The sequence below is a fragment of the Trichechus manatus genome, unplaced genomic scaffold (assembly GCF_000243295.1).
Source record: "Trichechus manatus latirostris isolate Lorelei unplaced genomic scaffold, TriManLat1.0 scaffold00104, whole genome shotgun sequence".
Lineage (NCBI taxonomy): Eukaryota > Metazoa > Chordata > Mammalia > Sirenia > Trichechidae > Trichechus > Trichechus manatus.
Window position 1 is genome coordinate 9549995 of NW_004444040.1, and position 22207 is coordinate 9572201.

Here is a 22207-nt window from a genome sequence, read left to right on the forward strand (position 1 = left end):
TTTTAGCAGCTGGCATAGGCTGCCTTGTTAACTCTTGTTGTTAGGTGCTGTGAAGTCAATTCTGACTCAGCGACCCTATGTAGAACAGAAGGAAACACTGCCCAGTCCTGTGGCATCGTCACAATCGTTGCTATGTTTGAGGCCATTGTTGTAGCTACTGTGTCAATCTATCTCTTTGAGGGTCTTCCTCTTTTTTGCTGACCCTCTATCAAGCATGATGCCCTTCTCCAGGTGCTGATCCCTCCTGATAATATGTCCAAAGTACCATCCTCACTTCTCAGGAGCATTCTGGCTATACTTCCAAGCAGATTTGTTCATTTTCTGGCAGTCCATGGTATATTCGGTATTCTTTACCAACACCATAATTCAAATGCATCTTTTTTTTTTTTTTTTTTTTTTTTTAACATCAGTTCTTCTCAGGGCTTCCTGATTTGTTGCCCAGCTCTCGAATGCTCATGAGGTGATTGAAAATACCGTGGCTTGGGTCAGGTGCACCTTAATCCTCAAAGTGAATCTTTGCTTTTCAACACTTGAAAGAGGTCTTTTGTAGCACATTTGCCCAGTGTAATGCATTGTTTGATTTCTTGACTGCTGCTTCCATGGGTGTTGATTGTGGATCCAAGTAAAATGAAATCCTTGCCGATTTAGGCAGCCTTAGGCTGAGCCTTTCTCTTAAGGTGCCCCCGCCCCCCTCCCCTCCCCAATTATTCTAATTGCTAGGCATCTGGTTGTCAACTGTAATTCCTTCTAGACTCTTCTCACCAGTTTCTATACAAGCCAATCTCCCATCTCCTTTCCACCCCCTTTCCATCTCTACTCCCCAAATCTCCCTGAGTTGGGATGCTAAGTGAGAGTTAAAAGCAAAAAGCATAATTCATGAAGACCGTTGTGATCTTAAAATGCACACTCCTCGGAGTCCCCCATATCCAAACTTGTGTTAATTCTCTCTCCCCTGTGGCCTGTCCTTTACACACTTCTTAGGAAGGAGGCTATGGAACCAGGTCATTAGTTAAAAGAGTTTAGATCCAGTCACCTGGTTTAACCACGGAGAGCTACCTGAGATTGCAGGTGCCCCCAGGTAGCAATCTGGGCTGCATATAAGCCAGGGTTCGTTCTAGTCCACTAGTATGTTTAGCCCCTTTGACTAGTAATGAGAAGCAATATGGATTTCCTAGGAGTTGAAACTACCTGGTTAGCGCTAGCAGGAATGTCAAATAAATCACTAACTTAAAATTCTCATGCCAAATAGCACAGTGCCCCCCAGCCTTCCTGAGCTTGGGAAGCCACACTTCTAGAAGACAGTTGTGGGCTAGAGGGGATTCTTTGAAAAATTTCAGTTGGGGCTCTTGGTACTCCCCCAAAAAACCAGTCGTATTTACTGCAACAGACTGAGTAGAAGCTCTATCCTGCACTTACTTCCTCGCAGCCTGTTCTCAGTCCCCCTCCCTGGAGAATGGGGAACTACTGCTGAAAGCACTCAAAGATAGAGAGGTCCCCTTGGCCTCCAAGTGTAAGTGAGCATTCCAAAACACCATTCGTGTGAACAATGCCTCGTTTAGCCTTCACACCTACACCTGAGAGCGGAGACGCTTGCAGTGTCTCTGAGACTGTCTTTCCTGTCTCGTGCTCAAATCATAACCTTCCTTTAATTTTAAAAAGACAATGCCACATTTTTCTTGCCCCGCCTTTACTAAGTTGTCAACAAACAGTAGTCCTGAACGCCAGAAAGGCTTAATAAGAGGCATTCAGGCAACCTTAAACTGTATTTAAATACACTGTTAGGGGAAGGAGTCTGTGGGTTACAAATGGTTAAGCACGCGACTACTAGCTGAAAGGTTGTCAGTTCGAACACACCAGAGGTGCCTTGGAAGACAGGCCTGGCAATCTGCTTCAGAAAGATCACAGCCTTGAAAACCCTATGGAGTAAGTTTTACTCTGCACACATGGATTGCCAGGAGTCAGAATCGACTCCATGGCAACTAACTAACAACAACAGTTAATGGAAATTGCTAGTTAATCAACACAGTGATAAAAATCACTAATCAATATTTATTGAGAAATACTTTTACACACAGCGGTATGGATGATCTCAAAAACATCATGCTGAGTGAAAAAAGTCAGACAAAGACCACATCCTGTAAGAATTCATATATGAAGTTCTGGAAGAGGCAAAACTAATCTATGGTGAAAAAAATATCAGAAGGCTGATTGCTTGGAGAGGGGTGGGATGGTGATTGGGAAGGGGCTTGTGGCCTCTTCTGGGTTAGGGAATGTCCAGTGTCTTGATAGGGGTTTGAGTTACATAGGTGTACACATTTGCCAATAATCATTAAATAGTACCCTTAAGACTGGTGCATTTCGTTATATGTTCAAAAGAAAAAAAAATTGTAAACAAATATTCAGCTCCAGTTAATTATATGAGTACTGAAGCATTTAAGGGGAAGTGAAATGGTATTTGCAACTTTCTTTGAAATGAATAAAAAAATTAGAGGACTTGGTTGATGGACAGAGGATAGCTGGATGGATAGATATACGCTAAAACAGGAATTGTGTCCACTTGCCGTCCAGTTGATTCCCACTCATGGTGACCTCGTGTGTGTGAGAGCAGAACTGTGGTGTATAGAGTTGTCAATGGCTGATTTTATAGAAGATTACCAGGCCTATCCTTCCAAGGTGCCTCTGGGTGGACTTGAACCTCCAATGCTTCTGTTAGGAGCAGAGTGCTTAACCGTTTCCACTACCCAGGGAATCCAAAACAAAAATAGTAAAGAGTTAATGATAGAATCTAGCTAGTGGGTATACTGGTATTAACAATAAAATTCTTTAAATTTCTATGTTTGAAAAATTTTATTATAAAATGTTGGGGAAAATAGTTATCGTAGACCTGTATGTGCCAGATATTGTGTACAGTGCCAAGAATACGGTGGACAACGTCAAAATATTGGAATTAAGCATTATAGAGAGAAGGGTACCTTAGTAAGGAAGGTCGCTATGAGTCAGAATTGACTCGATGGCGCTGGGTTTTGGGTAGATTGCAGTAGTGAAGAAATGGAAGGTAGTTCTTTCTCCCATTTCTTTTTTCCCTAATTTCTTTCTTCATTCCAATAAGTAAGAAAGAAAGGCACAAATTATAGAGAGACCTGTAAAATGCCTTCAACATCTTCTCCTCCTACTCTTCCTTCTTCTCTCCTTCTTTTTCCCCCTGAACATTGCAGAGAATTTAACACAAGTTCCCATGCCCTTGGCTTTAGACACTCTGCAGAAAAGCAGGTACGATGTCTTTCTGTCCCTTTCAGTGGAACTAATGAATGCTTATGTGTCCTAAAGCTTGTCTCTTGTCTCGCCTCATCACAGTCTCAGAAACTTGGTTATGCCCTCTACCCCCGCCCCCTGAAGCTCTGCCCAGCCACCTCCCCAAGGAAGCATCTGAATATACAGCTATCCTGTGTGTTCTTCTCATTCTGTGTCACAAAAAATTCTGCATGAAAAAAAAAGGAAAGAAAAAAGGAACCACTCTGGGCAACAAATTAGACATTAAAATATCAGGATAAGGTTATAGTTCCCAAAGCAACCATAACCAGGCCACAAATGTATACATTCAAGCATAAATTTAGTAGATCCAGTCATTTTTTTTCAAGGCTTCACTTTACATACACAAGGGATCTGAATTAATTTTCTTTGGAAACCAGAACTATGGATTTCTTGCATTATCAACAGTAATTTTGTCTGAGTCTAGTTTTAAATGTTGCTTTGGTTTTGCGTTGAGATGAGTTATTTATGATTTTGCCTGCCCTGTCCGGATCCTGTTTCAGTCCTTAACTGGAAGCCTATCAGGACCAATAGACTTACGGCATCCTCTGTGACAAGCCAATCACAGAAAGTGGCACTAAAAACCCGGGATGAAACATTCAGGAACCATGGGAGTGAAATCTTCATTTTACTCCTAGGATTAAACCCATATATTCCTTATGACTTTTTATTGTTTTATTGGAGCTGGGGGAAAAATTCTACTTATAAAATGTACCCTTTTCTTAGAGTTGAGAATCATCTTTGGAAAACAAAACAAAGCACAACACCTGGGTTGAAGTTGCTGTTAAATTGGCATTCTCAAAACCACTGTAAATGATTCACTCACTCTCTTGTGAGTGGTGCTGACATAGTGAGTTGTCTATTCTGTGAATGGCACCTGAATGACTTGGACTCGTAGATATTCCGGGATAGCATTTTTTTAAAAACCAAATTGGTCTATTTGTACAGTTGACTGATCTAAATGCAACTATTTTCTATAATTGCTAAGTGTGACTGAGCCCTTACAAGCCTTTTCATCCCCTAAAAGGCCCTGGAAATTACGCTTCCAGAAGTAGGCAGCGTTTGGAAACTACCACAAAACAATTCACTCTGTGGGCACCTTTTCATCTCTCTTACAATCGGCTTTTTCAAACAAATGCAAACCCAACTCTGCCTCTGGATCTTAAAAAAATCATAGTAGTTGGAACTGAGAAAAGGAGAGCTAAATATATTCAGTTATCTGAGAAAATTTCAAAACATAGGGAAATGTGAAAGGTGATTATACCTGCCAACACCATGAAAGCAATAGGGCTTTGAATCACAGTATTTCGTGTTCGGGTTAAAGTTCCTAAATAAATTACAAGACTGAGTCTGTGTTTGACACTTTTGTTCTCAAACCAATGACTTCTTTAATTTATGACCTTCTCTAAATTAGAAGCTATTAAGAACATCAAAAGTGGATGATCACAATGCTATGTTTAATTTTTCTTTCAGAAGGTAAATTGTTTTTATTATTATTGTCGCTGTTATGTGAAGAGAGCTCAAAGATGACTAAATAAACATTAGATTTAACGCAGAAATATTGGTACAAGTACTATTTATAAATTTCTAGATCCTTAGATATTAGTCATAACATAGGTTTACTGCTGCACAGATTTTCATAAGAACCATTCAGAAATTATTTCAGAGCAATACCACAGATTCTTTTTTCTTTTGGAAATAAAACTAAGGCATAGAAAAATTCAAATGCTTATAAAGGAGAAAGTTCATTTTCCAAAAGATCATCATTACATTCACTGAAGGGATATTTTTTTAAAAAGCAGAGAAAAACTAGAGAAGTCCATTACACTGTTTCAGGATAGTTTGTCAGTAATTTGTGTGAAACAGGAGCTGGGTCCTAAAAGACTACAGGTTTAATATGCCCTAATAGTGCAATGAGCTATTAAAGAGGATAGGGCCCACAGCCTGAGGCTGCATTACTAGAAATGTAGGGAGTTGATCAAGGAAAAATCATAGCCCTAATGTATTCTGCAGTGGTCTTTACCCATTTGGGAGGTTCTGTCCAGCTCTGGGTACCATTTTTATGAGGAATATTGATCAACTGGGGCATGCAGAAGAGGGTAAAGAGGGTAGTGAAAGTCCAAAAGGCAGACCTTGAAGCAGAGCAATTGGAGAAGAACTTAGGAGCGTCTGACGTGGAGAAGATGGGAAAGGAGACCCAGCAGCTCTCTGCAGATATTGGAAGGGCTGACTTGAGTAAGAGGGAGCCGACTTGAAATGCTGTAAGTAGCAGATCCAGGCTCAGAGGGTGGAGGTTACAAGGAAGTTGATTTTGACTCAGCAGAAAGACAAACTTTGTTTTCATAAGAGCTGTTCCTTAATGTAACAGGCTCCCTTGGAGATAGTGAGGCCCAGCCACTGAAGGTAATCAACCGGAGGCTGCTGTAGAGTAACTTGTCAGCTGCACCGAAGGGTCCCTGCCCTGGGTGGGAAGCTGAACCAGGTGACTTCCTAGGAACCTCCATCTCTACGAGGCTGTGGCAAAATAAATGGATAGGATGGGAATTGGGGTCTTTACCCACAAAGAGAATCTAGGAGCCAGATTTTAGGCAAATGTGATGCCAATGCCACTGACTGAGGGGCAGCAGAGCCTGGTATGCGGGATGGGGGGTGAGGGATGTTGAGGGGGTGGCGAGAACCCATCGGCTTTCTGAACTGACTTGTTGAGGATCAATCACTCACATATTTACCAAATGACTGCAGCAAATACGTCAGATTTAAAAGTCACAGAGGTGGTCATCATAGGCTTATTCTCATTACTATACTCTAACTCTTGCTTTTCTGAATGCAGTCCAAGGACTAGCAGCATTGGCATCGCTGGGATTGATAGAAATGCAGAATCTCAAACCTCATCCCAGACCTTCTGAATCAGAATCTGTCATTTAACCGGATCCCCAGGTGGGTTGCATGCACATTAAGGTTTGAGAAACACTGATCTAACCCACGTGAAATACAGAAATAGTCTAGTGTTAGGCAGAAGTAATTATCGAATGGTCTTTCCACAGAATGTATCATGGGGTAAAAGTACTGGTTAGTCAAATTCATCTTTTGGTTGTCTCAGCATGAGCTCAGTGTCATAAATTTCTCCAAGTATTTATTTATATATTAGCTTATTCTAAAAAAAATTCAGACAATTTTCAGGTAAAACATAAGCCAATAGAAAAATATAAGCCAGTAAATATCAGGACCAGAGACTATAGACCTGAAGATAAAAGATCAAGATCAGGGAGAATAAAAATGCAAACGGACATAACTACTTTAAGTTGAGAATTGGATGCTGAGCTTCCTGACAGCCAAAGTGACCAAGGAAATACCGTCAGATATAAGATTAGCATTGCCCATGCAGAGTCAACAAGCTCATCCCTCAGATGAAGCAATGTGTTCCCTGGCATTTTGTTATGAACGATATCCACATATGTGTGGATAGATGAATATAAATATTTGGGGGAACTTACATATATGGAATGAGGGCAATGGAGGTTCAGTGATAGAATTCTTGCCTTCCATGTGGGAGACCTTCACCACTCATTTGTCAGTGGAGGCTTTCATGTTGCTGTGGTGCTGGATGGGTTTCAGTAGAGCTTCCAGGCTACGATAGACTAGGAAGAAGGGCCTGGCAATGTAATTCCCCAAAAATCAGCCAGTGAAAACCCTATGGGTCACAATGGTCTGATCCCATTTGTGCTCAGAGTTATGAGTCGGGGGCTGACTTGATGGCAACTGACAAATAACACCCCCACACAGGAAATGCGACTATTTCTTAGAATGATGCTCACTGAAAATTGAGGGCTTGGCACCAAAGCACTTTTCAGAGAAAACAGTTTTCAGGACACAGGGGTAAGGGGGAAAAGATTATATAGTCCACGTATACATCTTTCTGATAGTTCTACTTAATCCAAAGATGATCCCTAAACTAGCTAGTCCAAGGTTTGTTTTCTAAACTTTATTTTGTTGTTGTTGAGTATACACAGCAAAGCATAGACCAATTCAACAGTTTCTACATGTACAATTTAGTGACATTGATTACATTTTTCAAGTTGTACAACCGTTCTCACCCTCCTTTTCTGAGTTGTTCCTCCCTTATTAAGGTTCCCTAAGTTCCTATCTAATCTTTTGAGTTGCTGTCGTCAGTTTGATCCTGTGTAGATAGTTCTTAAAAGAGCATAATGCTGAAGGCAGACTTTTTACTAGTTAAGCTAAACTATTGTTCAGTTTTCAAAAGACTTCAAGGGATACTTTTGGTTTAAGGTTTGAAGACTGTCTCAGGGCAGTAATTTCAGGGGTGCTTTTTGTTTTTTAATAGCTGTTGTTGTTAGTTGCTGTGGAGTTGATTCTGGCTCATGGTGACCCCATGTGTGCAGAGTAGAACTGCTCTCTAGGGTTTTTTAGGCTGTGACCTTTCTGAAGCAGATCACCAGGCCTTCTCTTTGAGGCATCTCTGGGTGGGTTCGAACCTCCCACCTTTCGGCTAGTAGTCAAGTGCTTAGCCGTTTGTACCACCCAAGGACTCAGGCATTGATCATAGATTAAATTCTCAACAAGAGGTGGTTTTTTAAAATTGTTTAAAATTATATGTAACACAATATTTGCCAAGTCAACATTTTTCACATGTACAATTTAGTGATATCAATTACATTAATCATGTTTGCAACCATCACCAATAATCATTGCCAAATTTTCCATCACCATAAACAGAAACTCACTACTTCCTAAACGACCCCCCTTGCACAAGAGGTGTTCTTGTACAAAAAAATTGCACAAATTGCCCTGCCCTAAGATCAACCTAATCTAGGCTTCAGTAACACAGCTTCTCTGACTCCATCATCATTCTTTAATCAAGTGGCTATGACTCAATTCACATGGTTGTGATCACCCAGGACAGTAGTGCAGTGGATTTAAGTTGTTTTTTTTTTTTTTTTTCAGTTGAAATCTATTGTCATGTAAATGTGCAGATTCTGATGAAACTCAGTTAACTTTTTCTGGAATGTAAAACTAATGGGATATAAGCCCCTATTTTTGTGGGGTGCAGCACTTATAAAGAGCTTTTTTACAAGCACGTAAGTAGTGAAATCAGCCAGTTAGCTGTCTCATGACTGTAAATTTTACAAGAAGAAATGCTAGTATGGCTCTCTAATATCAAAAACATACTTTTTTTTTTTTTTTAAGATGCCTTGATTTCTTCTAGGTCTTCACAGATAATAGTAATAAAGTTATAAGCTTAGGTTCAGGGGATTTAAATTTACTTTTCAAGCTTTCTTCGTTGGTCCTTTCCTGTTTCCATAATTAGGATGCAGCTATGGTTGATTAATTCCAAAACTGGTCCCAATTCTTTACCTGTCACCCATATAGACACATCCCCTTGAAAGTGACTTTGCAGCTTCTCACATTAGAGATGAGTGTCTTCCCCACTCCTTGAATCTAAGCTGACTTCTTAACCTGCTTTGGCCAACCAAGTGAAGCAGAAGTGACTGTTCCATTTCTGACCCCAGGCCTCTTGAAGTCCTAGGCACTTCTGTTCTCTCTCTTGCTTCACAGTTCTGCCGTTGCCACAGAACAAGCTGGACTAACCTGCTAGTGAAGAAGAGATTGTGTGGAGGACAGGAGGAGGACTAATTAGTCACAGCTGACATCATTCTAGACCAGCTAGCCTCCATCTGACCTACCAGCTGACTGCAGACACATGACCAAGCCCAGCTAACATCAGCCTAATTGGCCCGGATCAACAGAACCTCCTGGCCTACCCCTAGGCTTGTGAGAAATAACAATTGCTTCTTTTAAGTCAATAAATTTGGGGCTGATTTGTTATGCAGCATTCTCATGGCAATAGATAGCAGATACAGCATCCATGAGTGAAATTTTAAAGAAAATCACAAAACGACAGCTCCCAAGCATTCTATAAGTGCCCATGGCCACTAGTAAGCATCTGTGAGTTAAGCACAGCCTGGGGTGATCGGCCTGAACTCAACAGCCTCCACTTGATGAGAAAGCCAGCTGAAAAGTGAAAGTGGCATTATTACAGGAATAATAATGAGTCTGCTCCAAATTATCTTTAAAAGGTAAATTATTTGTAGACACCCCTAAAACTAGCATGATGTTGTTAGTTGTTGTACTGTTGTTAGGTGCAGTCGAGTTGGTTCCGACTCACAGTGACCCTATAGGACAGAGTAGAACTGCTCCACAGGGTTTCCAAGGAACTGCTGGTGATTTCAACTGCTGACCTTTTGGTTAGCAGCCGAGCTCTTAACCACTGCACCACCAGGGCTCCAAAACTATCATGATAGAGCTGCTTTTAACCAACCTCCACTTAACCTAATCACTGTATTGACCAATATTTCCCATCTTTCTTTAATAAATATTGACTGCTACCCACAGCATGGAGAACTCTGACAGCTCATAGTCTATGTTCTCATATGCCTGTGTAATTCTGTTGCAAAGGGTGTGTGTGTGTGTGTGTGTGATGCTTCTCAATATTCAGTTGCATGGGTTACCGAACCTATATATGCCAGTTGTTATTGTAATTACATCATTAAATTCAATATTACATAAACTGGTGAAACATGAATGCTAAAAGAAAGATGTGACTTCTATGAAATTAAGTTGAATATAATGTCAAGAGATAAATGTGAATAGCTAACAACAAATTCTTGTAGGATGAATGTGAGCAAGAGAACTTTAAGAGAATAGAAAAAAATCTGATTTCATTTCAGATTCCTTTCCAAGTGTCTTCTAGATATCGTTCCAATTTAAAGAAACCCAAACTGAGAAGTATTAATGATGTCCTATGCATATGATAAAATGCAAAGCTCATAACTCAAAAGTTATAGTCCTGTTTCAAAAGGTGGACAAATACCTATGTATATGTTTTATCTTAAATCATTTGTGTGTGTCATATTTTTATGATTCCCATGTTTAGCTGACATTTTTGATTAACCAACCAATTTCTAGTCATGATAACATCACTTAAGAAGGTTTCACTTCAGTGCCTGTGAATTTGTTGAATGAATTAGTTGCAAATTACTGGCAATTATCCATCACAACCAACACCTAATGTATGCCTTTATACCTCAGTATGTCTTAATATCGAGTTTGAAAGTCACTAATCTAGAAGCTGAAGGAATGACTTAGCTTTCTAACAACCCTCTCTGAATATCACTTCTTCAGACCAGGCCTTTAACAAAAGCCCAACGTGCAGTGTTTTGGTGTTGATAGCATGTATCAGAATCACCTGGTGGGCTTGTTAAAGGGAAGACTGCTAGGTTCCGCACAGGAGTTTCAGATTCAGTAAATCTGGAGGTCAGACTCTAGAATTTGCATTTCTAACAAGTTCCCAGATAATACTGGTCCAGGAAACCAAACTTTGAGAATCACTGATCTAGTATAACCTACAAATAAGCAATTAAAGTCATCTTCCTCTTTCCTGCCCATACAACCCCAGCCCGTTAGTTCCTTCAAATGTCTCATCTGATTTGGGATTTGACTTCAGTGTTCTGGCAACAAGAATTGAGTTGACAGGGTAGGCTGAGGTGGCTGAGATAATATCAGCCTATGCTAGGTGCCAGGCACATAGTGTTGCTTTCCTGTGTTATACAGTTTAACCCCCATAGCAATGCTATCAAGTTGATATTGTGATTCCCATTTTACAGATGAGAAAACTGAGGTTCAGAAAAGTTATATCACTCATCCAGATAGGGGCACGTAGCTAGTAAGTTGTAGAGCTAAGAGTCAGGGTTGACTGAGACCAAAGGCCTTGTTCTTTCCAGAACAGCTAGTGGGCATCTAAATTACCATGTATTAGAGTGGAAGCTTGAGCATAAAGCAGGACTTCTTAGATTTTAATGTGTATATGAATCCCCTGGGCATCTTGTTAAAAATGCAAATCCTTATCTATAGTTCTGGGGCAGGCCTGAGATTTTGCATTTTTCATAGCTTCCAGGTGATGCTGATTTTGCTGGTCTGTGATCACACTCGGCGGAGCGAGGCTCTCAGCTCCATTTGCATCGGGGCAGAGCCTGGACGTCCCTTGGCAGGAAGTGGAAGTCCTGAATGGCCCTTTAATCGTGTCATACACATAGTACAATTTGCCTTTCATTTTCCCAGTGGCGAATTTGAAGAGGGAACAAAAGGGGAATCTGTATTAAAAGAATGAGCTCAGGGAAGAATGCCAGGGCCATACACTCTTCTCAAGAGAAAGGACCAAGATCTTAGGGGAAGGAATTGGGACTCTCACAGTGAGAAAACCCACTGCTTGCACCCTCCCACAATCTCCTTGAAGAAGCAACTAGGGGTTATGGTCACCTGTTCACCAATCGCAGGAGCACATGGTGGGAATCTAGATCAATCTGCTCTGCCCTCTTGGTTACCAACAGCAGGAAAAGGGAGCTGGAATTTTAGTGGAAGCTGCTAGAAGGGCCGGGAATTTTAAAGCCTCTTCTTCCCACCTTCGATAGCATGCCTGTTACTGCTTTCTTTTTCTTTTTCTGTTTACATACAGTAAAATGCACTGTTTTTGATGTACAGTTCTATGGGTTTTGACAAATGCATAGTCAAGTAATCACCACCACAACTGAGATACAGAACTGTCCCATCACCCCCCAAATTCCCTCATGCTGCCCCTTTGTACGCAACCTCTCCCCCATCCCCTATAGCTTTGCTTTTTCTATAATGTTACGTAAATGGAACCCTACAGTGTTCGACCTCTTGAATCTAACTTCTTTCACTTAACATAACAAATGCATTTGTGAGTCATCTATGTCGATCCTTTTTATAGCTGAGTAGTATTCCATTGTAGGAAGGTACCATCATTTGTTCCTGTATCCCCGGCTAAGAAATCTTGGGGTTGTTTCAGTTCTTGTTGGTTATGACAGAGCTGCTATAAACATTTGTGTACAGATTTTTGTGTGGACGTGGAGTGGGATTGCTGGATCACATGATAAGTGTATGTTTAACTTCATAAACAACTGCCAAGCTGTTTTCCAGAGTGGCTGTACCAGTTTTGCACCCCTTCCTCCCAGCAATGTAAGAGTGATTTTTCTGAGCCGCATAGGCCATTCGCTCCTCCCAGGCCCCCAGCATACACACTACAGACACCTCTCACTTCAGGGAATTCGGTGAGGTAGCTGCCTTGAGCACCAGCCACCTGGGGGAAGGCTGAGGTCAGAGGTTTTGAGAAATCCAGGGAGGGAGTTCCCTCTTCCAGCCCCTCCCAGCTTCTAGACCCATCTGTTGAGGCCCTCATGCCTCCTTCTTGAGGGAGGCTTTGAGCCCACCTCTCTCCCCAGCAAGTGTGCAATCCCCAGAACACCACCCTCCTGGGTCAGGCTTTGTTGCCAGATAATGTGCCTTTGAAAAGAACCCTCTCCCCTCCCCCCAAAAGGAGGCTAAGAAAGGCTCTCAGATCAATCCTTTGCAGATATACTGAGTCACAAAGCTCCAGCAAATCCTCTATTCTCTCCTCTGAGCAGCTGCTGCTGCTGCACGCCTGCCCCCCCAGCACTGCCCCCAGTGGAAACCTGAAAGCTATTCATATCACTTAATCCAGTTGAAAATCCTCTCCGCTCTCTCACTGAGGTGCAGCCTGTTGAGGTAAACCTGGGCTTAATTCATGTGTTGGAAAGGAGATGGAAGGAGTCCCATGATTTGACATCCTATCCAGGAAGCTGACTCTTCCCTAATCTAGAAGCTTCCGCTTGTTTCAGAATGGTTAAAATATGGTCTTCCAGGAAGAGTAACATTTGTGTTTTGTTCTTCGTGGTGTGTTCTCTTCAGAAAAGGTAGCAAAAGAGAAAAGGGGAGGCAGAGATGGTTTGAGGGGGAGCTGTGAGTAGCCTTTGCCTATGTATGGGTCATCCAATTTAAGGATCTACCAAAGTTTTTATGCTTTATCCTAGACATGGTGAAAGAAAACTCTAAGACATTTTACCCTATTGTCCATCAAGACCATATATCTTAGGTCTCCCTGCTGCCATCAAGAAGTGTGAGATTTTATAGCCAAGTTCTTTCATTTTAAGAAACATGGACATATAATATTGTGAAGCTGTATCCAGAATGAGGAGAGTATCCTTTTACTTCAGAGCTCACTGATATGCATCACCAGCAGTAACATGTTCCCGGACCCTCTGAAGCCTTTCCAGGCTGGGAGAAGGCTCCCCATAATAAGTTCCAAAGTTCGGAACTTACATAGTTACAGAGGAAGCAAAACAACATGGATATTTGTCATGCATACTTCAAAGAATAAATTACTCCTGGAAAGTTTCAGGACCCAAGTAGGACTTACAGAATAAATGATCCCTGGTGGCTAATTCAGAGCCCTGGTAGCACAATAGTTAAGAGCTTAGCTGCTAACTAAAATGTCAGCAGTTCAAATCCACCAGCCACTCCTTGGAAACCCTATGGGGCAGTTCTGTGCTGTCCTATAGTGTTGTTATGAGTCGGAATCAATTTGACGGCAATGTGTTTGGTTTGGTTTTGGGTGGCTAATTCAGGGTAGCTTCTTTTGGGAAAACATTGTTGTAAGACCCCCTTGGAAATCTCTGCCTCCTGGCAGCCAGCATTTATTAAGCTTCTACTGAATGCAGAATGGTCCAGGAGGCACGGAAGAAACACAAATGTAAGGGCCATCGTGGAGGGCTTTGTAATCTTGGGTTACATGAAAAAATATTAGAACAGTAGGAGGAATAGTAAATGCCCCAGTGCAGTGTTTAGCTGCACATTAGAATACTTGGGGAACTTTAAAAAATGCTGATTCGTGGGCTCCAGCCCCAGAGATCCTAATTGACCTAGGTTGCAACCAGGGCCCCCAGACTGCTTAAATCTTCCAATGTGTAGCCAAGGTTGAAAACCACAGCTCTGGCTGGACAAATAGTGTACTAAGCCAGTGAATGAATTAGTGACATTACTACCCACTACCCGCTGCTGTCAAGTCTATTCCGACTCGCAGCAGCCCTATAGGACGGAATAGAACTGCCCCATAGGGTTTCCAAGGCTGTAAATCTTTACAGAAGCAGACTGCCACATCTTTCTTCCAAGGAGTGGCTGGTGGGTTTGAACCGCTAAGCTTTTGTATGGCAGCTGAGTGCTTTAACCACTGTGCCACCAGGGCTCCTTATGACATTACTAGAGACTTTTATTCCATGAAGAGGCCCGTCAGATGTATCTCAGTGAAATGGGCCAGGAAAATTAGGTAAAGGGAGCTTTTGGATACAGACCATGACTATAGTTTTAATAAAAGAGAAACTGAGTAAATGCCACATTGACACTTGTAAAGAGAATGGGATCGCATAACAGAAGAATCAGAAGGAACAAAAGAATCCTTACAAGAAAGTGTTTTTTGTAGATAGTACCTTACAGGTTAAAACTACTTGCACGTGTATTTTCTCTTACAGCATAAAGAATTAAAGTCAGATAGACTTGGGTTAGAGTTGCAGCTCTGCTAGTGATTAGCTCTATAACTGTGGACAAGTTTGCCCATCTGTAAAATGGAAATAATAATAGTACCTTCCTCATAGGGTGGTTGGGAAAATTAAATAAATGTAAAATGCTTAGCTCCGTGCCTGGCATATAGTAAACTCTCCAGGTGTGTTAGCTGCCGTTACCATCCTCATCGTCAATTTCATCATTGTTGCTGTTGGTTTGGGATGGAGACCTGGGGTCAGCCTCAATCAGAGGATTTAGAAGGATGAGAAATGAGTGAAGCTGGTTCTGAATAAATAAAGTAGGAACCAAGAAATATCAAAATACCCCCGATACTGAAGCCAGATAAGCTCTTAAAAAAAAGACACTATGATTGATAACATTTGAGCTCTGAGAAGCTTCATTTATCTACAAAGAAATCTGTGTGTATGACATTTTCAGGGGAAGAGAGGTAGAATTTAACAAAGGAATGGGACACTAGATTATATAATAGTTGCCCAATTAAAAACTTCTTGGGTTGATTTTAGTTGGAACTGAGACAGTGAGGATAGTAGTAACACAGACTCTTGGATGGGGCTTAACTTAGAGTGAGCGAATAGCAGAGCAGGTGGAGGTCTAGGCCATTATCAATAACAAGAGAGGCTTGGGCTTCAGTGCATGCACCTGGGAGAGAGGAGCGAGACAAGTGAGGAGGAAGAGGGTACTGGTGTGTGTGTCTGAGAGACTGTTGGAAGGCCATAAGCAGTAGAGTTGAATGAGCAGCTGGAGGGCAATAACAAGTTAGGCTCAAATTAAGGAGGCTAGGGGAGAGCCCATCCTTATTATGGGGATCTTGTTTAGGTTTTTTGGTCCCTGAACCTACTTGTCCATTGCATTGCCACGGGAAAAATGACAATGGTGGCAGGAAGTGTCCAGTATTCCACTGAAGAGTGAAATTAATGTATCCCTGTTCCTTTTATGGATTCAGACCAAGGCACAGGGTGACAATTACCATCTCATTACACCTCCTTTCCACTCTTTTACCTACCATCCTGCAAGATCCTTCCTTCCATTTATAAAGTGCCTCAGGGCTAACCCCTCAGACAGCTAGTAGAGAGTTCCCCAAGATCTCTTTAGCCTAGTGCAGTTCACAATTAAGTAAGCATACAGAAGAATCACCCTGAGAAATTATTAAAATTATTGTGCCCCCTCCGTTCACCAAGATTCCGATTCGGCAAGTCTGGGGTGAGGTCCAAGAATTTACCCTTTAGCAAGCTCCCAGGTGATGCTGACGCTGTGGTCATGGACCACGTGTTGAATAGCCCAGCCCTAGCCCCTCAGGACTCGGAGGTGTATGCACTTTGCGAATCTTCTAGGGAAAGGTGTTGAACTTGAGTAAACTTAAGGGGCTGTTAGTTGGAATTCTGGCCTCAGATGCAGCTTCTCAGTGGAAGTTTATTAATAGGACTGAAATGCTGGTCCTTTTGGGTTAGATTTTTGTGGAAAGCAGAGTATGTGAAGTCAAAGTTCTTCCCAGGAGAGGCACCATTGCTTACTGGGCCACATCTAAGCATGTGAGAGATGAAGGAATAAGATGAAGGTGAGATGTGTTATAAAATTTGTAAATTTAGAGTCAATTGCATGCCAGTAACCCTCATATATTTTGCACCTGAAGGATTGTTGAGAAGGAAAACAACTCCTCCTCTTAACAATCTTTTTGACAATCTTGTCCACTCCGCTGAGCTGCCTTTCTAGTTTGAGTCTCAAAACCAAAACTTTCCACAAGGGATAGTTCTTTCTTTTCTGGATCTGCCAGTATGAAATCCTCAGTTCGGTTTAATTCTGCACTGTTTATGGACCTCATAAACAGCACTTATAACATGTATAAAACCCATTGTCATCGAGTTGATTCGACTCATAGCAACCCTATAGGACAGAGTAGAACTGCCCCATAGGGTTTCCAAGGAACGGCTGGTGGATTCGAACTGCTGACCTTTCGGTTAGCAGCCAAGCTCTTAACCTCTATGCCACCAGGGCTTCTATAACATGTATAGGTGTATGTATGTCTTTTTAGGAGCAAAATCTAATCCATGCGTTCTGCTAAAACAAAGCCTTCTGGTTCAGTAAACTGCCTTGGTTTCTTCAAACGCGAACTTTCAGGGGTTTGGTAAACAAAGGGTGTGTAAGGTTCTGAAGGTTCTCAGAGACTCAGAGGTGTTCTTATGGATCACCACGCTGAGAAATCAGAACAGCCCAGAGTTTGGTGTAAACAAGTCTGTCTTAACTCCCAGAGTTTTTAAATTGCTCAAATAGCTGAGAAACCTTAGTGTGGAACCGTCTTACCTAACCAGTGTCACTGCGGCCTCACCACCTGTCCCCAAGGCAGCTGAAACTGAGGGAGGCCCGGTGTCCTTGCAAACGAGGGAGTTCTTAGGCAAAGACTGGAGTTTATTTTGATCTCTATCTTCTGAAACCAGAAACTGTCTGTGTGTAACTTTAAAGAAAACTGTGATTTTTTTTTTCTTTTTCCTAAAGCAAAGCTGCAATTTGAAGGCAGGATTCTATTAAAAACAGACAAATAATTCCCACTCTTTCCTGGTCCTGCCTATTGTTTTCCTAAGTTTGTTTAGATTCCCAGATTGAATCCTGCTGGCTAACCCTCCAAAGAGAGGGTGCCGGCCGCCGCTGTTCTCTAACGTGACTGTCTTGTAAGGTCCTTGGGGAACACTTCCTGTTTCTCTGTCAAAGAGGCTTTTGGAGGATGTGGGTGACTGTCTCCTGCCTTCCCCATTCAGACAGCCTTTATTTCCTCCCTGTGTTTTGTCTATGGGCTGCTTCAGTCTTCCTAAGAAGAAATGTTGGTCGTGAGCCAACCTCACTTATACTTAATAAGCAGTAGACTGTGCGGTTGATTTGAGGAACCCACAACACTGCCCCCAAGAAGTAATCCCCCCTCTCATACACCAGACATACACATCAAAGACGATTGTCTGATACTCGCAGTATGCCTTTACATGCATTTAGCTGATAATGCCCTCCACATGCTGCGTCCTTCCACGGCCATGGAAGACATTCCCTAAGCCTGTGATCATGGCTCCTTTTGCCCAAGGAGCCCTGATGTACCCAATGTTCTTCATGCAACCATTGCCCATTACTCAGAGCTGGCGTGTTATTGCAATCTAGTAGATGTCTCTGAGTCAAACGTTGACTTTCCTCTTAAAAGGAAAATATTCTGGAATTGGTGACATAGTGACACTGTTACCGTAGTGTGATTTTGACTTTTTTCTCCCCTTACATCCACATGACTGTGCTGGCCCAGACAGAGTGATGCCGCACTGTTCTTGATTTTCTTGCTGTATAGAGAATACACTTTTTACCAGTCAATATAGATACAGTTGGCAAAGAATATTGAAGATACCATGGACTACCAGAAGAATGAATAAGTCTGTCTTGGAAGAAGTACAGCCAGAATGCCCCTTGGAAGTGAGGATGGTGAGACTTCATCTCACGTACTTTGGACATGTCATCAAAAGGGACCCTTCCCTGGAGAAGGACATCACATTTGGTAAAGTAGACTGTCAGCGAAAAAGAGGAAGACCCTCAATGAGTTGGATTGACACAGTGGCTGCCACAGTGGGCTCAAGCATAGCAGCGATTGTGATGATGACGCAGGACTGGGCAGCGTTTCGTTCTGTTGCGCACAGGGTCGCTACGAGTCAGAACTGACTCGACGGCACCTAACAACAACATAGACGCAGTTGATTATTTACACGTGTACACACATGCTTGCTGAGAAAATTCCTGATGGAGAAGTAATGAGAGAGGAAACAGAATTTTTTCTCAGTCTGACCATCAAAGATCCACTGCTGATTAAATATATCTGGTAGAGAATCACTTCTCTTGAGCTTTACGTTGAAACCTCTTTCCCAGAATATCCTAAATTCAAATGGGCCAGTTGTCTTATTTCCAAGTTACCTTTTCCTTAGGGAGAACGGGTGATGTCCAAGACGGGCAGACATGGGGCTCTGTGCATCCTGATAAAGAGAGGGACTTTAGGCGAGCAAAAAGTCCAAATAAACAGATTTTCAAACAAACCCGCTTTCCTTTTGGTAGCTGAAAAGGAAACCCCACATCCAGGAGGAATGCAGATCAAAGCAAAGTCTACAAATGATGCAGAAACACATAAAATAACAAACAAGCCTGGTGGGAAGAGGGAACTTCTGTAAAAGAATAGGCCTCTTCATATTACACTGAAATTGAATGCAAGATTGCAAGCAAAGATACACGAGTTGGGAATACAAAGCTATAGTTTCTTTCCCCTTTTTGGGGGCCGAGGGTATACCTTTAATAGGTCAGATTGTAAGCCACTAAAAGCAATGGACAAAAGATAGAGCCGTTGTTGGAAATCTTGCCTAGTTCGCCTTTTGCAATTGCCTTTGCCTCTTTCTTTCTTGGTATAGAATGGACAGAATAATTAATCCGTTTTGGCTGTAAAAACTGAACCTTGAATGATCGTGGTCTCCAAGCATTCCATGTCAAAAGCTGAACCATTTTCACTCCTGAAAACCTGGCCCTATTTAAAAGTGTTCTCAGGTGAGATTTAGATTTAAAATTGCCAACATGATGAATATTTTAATTCAGAGGCTATAATTTTTCCTTGTTCTAAAGTTTATTTGGGCTAACCTCTCAACTGAATCAAAGTTATCAAGATACAAAACCATTCTTATGACATTCTTATTGTTGGGAAATAAGTCCGTTTAAATCATATCTGTGTTCTGATAGTGAGGTGCTAAGTGGCTACTGAAGACATGGAGCGCTATTTGATGCTGTTACTCTCTATTTAAAAATCAAGATTACTGTCAGTTTTAAGTGTCTTATACTTTATGAGAACCATTGGAATGAATATACTTGGTTGTGTTAGAGTCCTCTTTAAAGACCTTGAGGTGTTAGATGGGCTTTTAGCTGGGCTTCCTGCTCATATATTACCTCCTTTTGGAAAGGGGTGTCGACGGTCACTTTCAGGCAATTTTTAGTAACTTGCTCTTCACAGTGTGGTCTGTGGACCAGCAGCGTTGGCATCAACTGGGAGAATTACCCGGGATATACTTCTAAGAGTGGAATTTTGGGTCACTGCATGTATTTAGAAGTCCCTGGTGGCACAGTGGTTAAGTGCTCAGCTGCTGAGAGGTCAGCCATTTGAATCCACTAGCTGCTCCTCGGGAGAAAGATGTGGCAGTCTGCTTCTATAAAGATTACGGCCTTGGAAACCCCTTGGGGCAGTTTTACTCTGTCCTATAGGGTGGTGCAGTGGTGAAGAGCTTGGCTGTTAACCAAAAGTTGGCAGTTCGAATCTACCAGCTGCTCCTTGGAAACCCTAGGGGGCAGTTCTATTCCATCCTGTAGGGTCTGACTATGAGCCGGAATCGACTGCATGGCAATGGGTTTGGTTTTTTTGGGTTTTGGGTGGTGCAAGTGGTTTTCCTGCCTGGATGCTAACTCAGAGGTTGGAGGTTTGAGTCCTCCTGGAGGTGCCTTAGAAGAAAAGCCTGGCGATCTACTTTTGAAAAGTTAGTCAGTGAAAACCTTATGGAGCACAGTTCTACTCTGACGCGCTTGGGTTTACTATGAGTCAAAATTGACTGGATGGCAACTGGTTGGTTGGTTGGTATGTATTTATCTTCAAATTTATTGACTGCTGCCAAATTGGTCTCTCAAGTGATGGCATCAATTTTACAACCATACCACTGCATCCTAATAATTCTGTATCCTGTTGTTTCATATTCTTCCTTAATGATATTTTTATACTTAGATTTTTTTAAACCAATTTTTGATGGTATTTTGTCTTAATTTGCATTTCCCTGATTAATTGATTACCTTTTCAGATAGTTACTCGACTTTCGAGTCTCCTCTTCAGTGAATTGCATCCTTTGCCTAATTTTTTTTCCCTATGGGTTGTCTTTCTCTTATTGATTTGTAGGAGTGATTTATATATTCTAGGAAGTAATTTTTTTGTCGTTACATGCATTGAACATATGTCTTTTAGTCTGTGGCTTGATGTTTTCATTTTTTAACGATATCTTTTGATATAAAGAAATGTTAAGTTTTAATGTAGTTGAATTTATTGATCTCTCCTTTTGTGGTTTTATTGGCATGTTGTTAACAAAGGCTTACCCCTAAATCATAAGCATTTTCTCCTATAATTTTACCATTAGATCTTTGTATTACCTGGAATAGATTTTTGTGTGTGGTGCAAAGCAGGGATCTGACTCCAGGGATCTGACAGTGTAACTAGCTGTCCCACCAGCACCATTAATACATAGCCCATTGTTCCCTCAATAATTCTTAGTGTCTGTTTTGTTACTTGCCACATTTTCATATATGAAAGGATCTGTCTTAAGGGTCTCTATTCTGTTCCGTTGATCTACTTGTTTATTCCTCTGCCAATGTCACACTGCATATCTTACTATAAGAAACCAAACCAAAACAACAACAACGAAAAAGGAGCCCTGGTCCATAGTTTTGCATAAAAAGTCTTGGTATTTGTAGGATGAGTTTCTTTGTTCACCCTTATTCTTCTCTTTCAAAATGGCTTGGCTATTCTTGGCCCTATGTTCTTCTATATAAATTTTATGATTGTCAAGACCCATGAAAAACTGTTGGCATTTTCATTGGATTTACATTGAAATTATACTTTAATTAGCAGATTGACATTTTTAACTATTTTAAGTTGTCCCATTCATGAACATGGTATACTTCCTATTTATTAAAGTTACTTATTAATGCTCTTCGTAAGAGATTTGTCTATAGAATAATTGTATATAATTTGTTAAGTTCCTAGGTACCTTATTATTATTATTATTTTATTGCTGTCAGTTTCTGTTGTTTGCAGCCAAGGACTCTGATGTATACATTCATGTTTATGCTCTAAATTTAAAATATATTGGTTGCTAAGGGGACTGTTTAAAACAGTTTTGTACATTCCCACTGAGGAGCAAAGCCAGATGAAGCAATGGAAATATGTGGGCATTCTCTGAGGAAGCACCCATCAGCATCAGAGTTAGCTGACGCTAAGCAGTGCAGAAGAGGGGAGAGGACATAGGTGGTCTGGTTTAATTGGAGAAGGTCTCATAAAAGTGGTGGAGCTGGAAGACTGAGTAGCATTTTGATAAAGAGATGAAAGGTAGAAGTTGGAACAAAGCTATAAACATAAACTTGTGCATATTTAGGTAACAGAGGATTGGGGATAGTAAGAGAGAAGATTTTGGCCAGACTATGAATAGCTTTGAATGCCAGAATAAAGAATTTGGACTTAATCTTCTACTCAGTAGGAAGCCTTCTAAAGTTTGATGATATGCTGAACCACAATAGTCTGGTTATTCCCTTTCTACAAGGAGACAGATATGGCAGGAGAAATTGGCTTACCTTGTGATAAATCTTTAGAATTCATTTTGATTCAGAGCTGGGTATGAAC